A 5,051-nucleotide genomic window follows, 5' to 3' on the forward strand; every position below is an offset into this window, starting at 1 on the left:
GAGGGGACAAAATGAACCCCCAGCAGACCCATCCTTTCAGCACTTATAAAATAGTTCCAGTGCCCACCTGGTCCCAGGGCTCATTGTCCCCTGCGGTCCCCAGTCTGTCACTCATCTCTGCCCACCTCCCTTAGCCCTAGCTGAGCTCGCTCCTCTCCTAGGCTAAACTCAGTTTCCCCGCAGCTCCACACTCTCACTGTGTTCACTACAGACAATTCTATCACGGAAGGAGGGCCACTCTCCACTCCACCAGGCCACCGTCACTAGAAAGTGCAAGGCAGTGTTGAGCTCACCTAGGCGGCACTGTCAGAGGGGTGACGTGTTAATTCCTTTTAAGAGGCAAAAATGTCAAGATAAGAATTGAACATAAGAAGGTGGAGAATAGGACCTGGTTATGAGGGCAATTATTCATGAGCAGCCAAGACTAGGACACAAACCTGGCCATTGTTTCGTAAGATTTTTTTCGAAAACTGAAAAACTAGTATAAACTAGTTTTTAAACCACTGGCCTCTGTTTTTGAGTTTTAAACTAGTGTTTTAAACTCAAAAACATAGGCCAGTGGTTCTCAATGTTCGTAATGCCACGAACCTTTAATACATTTCCTCATGTTGTGGGGACCCCCAACCATAAAAGTATTTTTGTTGCTACTTCATAACAGTCATTTTGCTACTCTTATGAATCTGGCAACCCCTGTGACAGGGTCGTTCGAGCCCCAAAGGCACTTTTAATTATGTGATTGCAATATTTTAAAATTTAACTTTTAAAGATGTCTGTCTCCTAGAAAATAGAAGGAGGCTGGCAGGGCCAGATCAAGACAAGTGTATTACTGAAGCCATATATTGATGGAAGATCTAGATATAACCCCCTCCCTGGGGGACGGACAACATAAAAGTGGGTGAAGGGAGATGGCAGACAGTGTAAGGCATGGAAAAAAATAATAATAATTTATAAATTATCAAGGGTTCATGGGTGGGTGGGGAGGGAGGGGGGAAAAAAAGAGGACCTGATGCAAAGGGCTTAAGTGGAGAGCAAATGCTTTGAGAATGATTGAGGCAGGGAATGTAGGGATGTGCTTTATACAATTGATGTATGTATATGTATGGATTGTGATAAGAGTTGTATGAGCCCCTAATAAAATGTTTTAAAAAAAGAAGGGTCTGAAGTGAATAACAGTTGCTAGTCCTTATGCTGATTCCAGATCCTGCATATACACTGTGAGTAGCTGATTGACAGTCCCCAGAGATGATGCCAAGAACACACTGCGTCTTCGAACAGACAGCCCCAGCAGCTTTCTGTTTCAATAATAGGACACAGTAAGGGAAATCTGTAAGAGTCTGTACACAAACCTCTGTACAAGGAGAGCTTTGGCCTTAAGGGATTGCTCAGGACCCCTAGCCACAGGGCTCAGTTGGGGCAGGCAGTGTGCAGGGGAGTTAAAAGCTGACTCCTGTCAGTGTCTGGGGATTCCTCCACATCTTACACTTTGCCTTGGGGCCTCTCTATGGGAGGGTTTGTATCAACCACTGAATTAGAAAGTTTGCATCATAATGTGAGGAAACATTCTTCCGGTTCCCAAGAGCACAAGGCCATGTATGGTGTCCTCAAGCCTCAGTTATGCGTCAGCTTTCCTGTGTATCTCCAAACGTGGCATGTCTTAATCCACTTGACATGCTCAGACACGGGCTGGGAATCAGGACTAAACAGGAGACGGGTTTCATCGTTGAGGGCCTGGAGTTTTGTGCTACCGTGTCTACCGTAAGGAGAGGTGCTTTCACTTGAACAAGAAACCCATTGTCTACTGCTTACACATCCCCCTCAAAAAATGTTTATAAAGGACATATTTGTCAAATTGTATAGGCTAATATTCATCTAAGTAAAGTAGAAATTCTTCTTCAGACTCATGAAATGCATGTAATGATGCCGAATGCAGGAAGATCACAGGCCTGGGTGGAAAGTCTTGTGGATCCAGTGGCAGCAGAAGCATCTGAGTGTGACTCCATGTGACTCCTTCACCACCAGTGTAGCAGTCCAGCTCCAGCAAGGTTCGGGGGCCCCTCAAGGTGGGTCACGGCGTCGGCGAGTGGGAGACAGAAACCACACGACTCAAAGGTTGCGGGTGACTGTTCCAATTTTATTCATGCAAAGTTTCAACTTATATATTCTTTTTCTTGGCTTAAAGCTTATGGCCTGAGATCATACATTAGGAAATTCTCAGGTCACAAGACCGTAACAAGTTACATCAATCACATCATGATTCTTGGTTAAAAATTAGTACATCTTGAAATTAAAACTTTCTTAACTACAAGGGTGATAGACATAAACCTTCTAACAATAACTGAGCACACTTCATCCAACCAGGATGCATTGTTCTAACTACGAAATCAATAAAGCATTAATACATTTCATTATCAAAAATTACTTGACAGGCTTTGGCTGTTCTTTTTGTTCTTTCATAGGCTGTTCTCTAAGGCTTTCATTTCTTGTTCTTTCTTTTCCACTAAGTTCCCATACATTAAACTCCCAAAAGTCTTTCTGTACCAAGGTGTGAGTTGCCTCACAATAGGTAGCTTTGCTTCAGTGGACTTCAAACATCACGGAGGCCCTCTTCTTGCTAACCGGTCCATAAAACTTAAACTACTCAAAGGAACTTGTACACCTTCTTTGTTAACTATTCTTATGCCATTTTCATTGTAAGTCCTTGTATAAGGTAAATCAGGGCCAGGAACTCTATTTCTCTTTGGGTTATTTCCTGGAGGGGGATGCTGCATTTTACCCCCTATGCAGTAACCAAGATAAGGAAAGGGAAAAACCGTGGGAAGAGGATGATAAACTTTTTTAGAGTCTTGCACAAAAGCTTCCAAACGAGCCTCTGAGATTTCCGTGGGTTTCGGTTGCAATCGCTCAGCCTATTCAAGATCTAATGTAAATTCCTTAAGGGGGGTTTCTGGCTTCCAGTTTCTAGTTTTATTATACAGCACACTTTGCACGTAATGGGACATGGATCTTTCAAAGCCATAGGAAGGAGAGTAACCTCAACTTCTCGGGACTATTCCTCAGTTGACATCAGTTGTTTCCTAAAAGGGGAAGTCATCAAGATTATCAAGAACCAGGGAGCAGCTACAATTATCAATAGTGATATCAGGCCAATAATTCCAACGGGTTCACGGGAGAAACTTCCTTGGTGGAGCCTTCTTTGAATGCTCCTCCTCCATCTGCCAACTTTGGCAAGGCCACGGTTGGAAGTGGTCTCAGCACACCAGGGCTCTAGCATAGTTCCGTGTGTCTTCTCAACAGGAATGTCCCACAGGGAGTGTGTATGTGTGTGTGTGTGTGTGTGTGTGTGTGTGTGTGTGTGTGTGTGTGTTCCGCCCCCAGCAAGCTAGTTATCTCCTTAACGCCTCCAGATGAGGTCATCAAGCTGTGACCTGATTGACAGGCTACACTCCATCCCTTTACTCTGAAGTCTCAATTTGATAAAAGATTATGTAACTGCCACACTATTTCTTTGTGATAGAGTCAGAAAAACAAACCAAAAATAAACCGTTATATTTTTAAGCTGCAGGTATGGTGCACACTAAACTAAGCATGTTTGAATTTTCCTTGGAGCAATATGTTCCATCAAGTCCACATTTCAGGATTTTGGAGTTACTGATGCCCAGAACATCTGCTTACAGAGATCAGTCTTTTGTTTCTTCATAAAGCAGCGAGAATGTATAAGCTCACTCAGGATATGCATCACACACTTGGTAGGAAAGTTATGTGCAGAAGGATGACACCAACAGGTTTAAACTTAAGAAGGGCCACACTCCATAACCACTGCCATAGGATTAGCTGAGACAATCATGGCATTCACATTGAGACATGGGGTGACCTGGACTAGTGTGCAGCTACATCACAGTGTGACCCTTAAATCGGTCCACCGATCACCAGTACAAATTTAAAAGCGGAACTAATTCAACGAGTTGAATTATTATCTGAAAATAGCATCATGTCATGTGCTCGAATTGCTGGATTTTAGTAAAACGTATTTGGCAAGCAATTGCTTACTCCTTTCAGCAAATTCTGGCCCAGAGATCCAGTTAACCACTACCTTGTGCTTGGATTTCCCCATGGTTAAAATAAATATTAATTTAGAGATATACAAAGGAATCATTCAGTAACTGTAAAATTGGAGAAGACTGCTTGTGATGGTGGGTATACATAAGAAAGAAATCTGAACGGGAATTGAACTTCAGAAATGCATATCTAGAGATAGTGCTTCTGAGTTCATGGTCAATAATGTGGAAAAACGTTCCAAAATAAGTCACTGTCTGAGTTTGGGTACTACATCCAAGGTTGAGATCCCTGAGCAGTCACCAGGGGGCTGACGCTACAGCACAAACACAGAAGGAGATTTTGGTGGGAAATGCTCCAATTTCAAGTGAGCCAGTCAGTCCCCTGGGTAAGGGACATTTAAAACTGTGTATACTCATTTCCTAAATTGGGAGGACCTGCATGGACCTCATTTAATACAGAGTGGTTTTTTGGGGGTCTCAAGCTGATGAATTGTGGTTCAAGGTCTGAAATACTCCTCTTGGCTCGTATTTTTACTTTGCCCTGTCTGTTCAACAATTACCACCCACCCCTGCTCTGATGTAACTCTTTGCTTGCAGTCATGACCCTGGACAAGGTTTGCTCTCTCTTGAATATTCTCTGACAAACCAATGGGTCTCCCTACAGAATCCTGCAGTTCCTACAGGCTACAGAATGAAATCCTTGTCTTGTCTGGGTCCCAGATTTTCAAGGTGGCAACTTCGTCCCTGAGGCATGCTGATTCTTGAATGACACTACTGACACTGATGTTTTCCGTAGCCATCAGGCACTGGGATGGATTCTTTGTGTTGCTTGTAAGAACGGTGGGGTTAGTGATGATCGTGGCCAAGGTGGGGAAAGACCTGGCTGATTCACATTCGTAGGAGGCCAATGCCTACAGGAGACATCCTGCCAGAGGCCTCAGGGCACACGTACACAGATAAAATAGAGAGACAGAAGTGGAGGACAACCTCTGGTGC

Source organism: Tenrec ecaudatus, chromosome 6 (assembly GCF_050624435.1).
Source record: "Tenrec ecaudatus isolate mTenEca1 chromosome 6, mTenEca1.hap1, whole genome shotgun sequence".
NCBI lineage: Eukaryota > Metazoa > Chordata > Mammalia > Afrosoricida > Tenrecidae > Tenrec > Tenrec ecaudatus.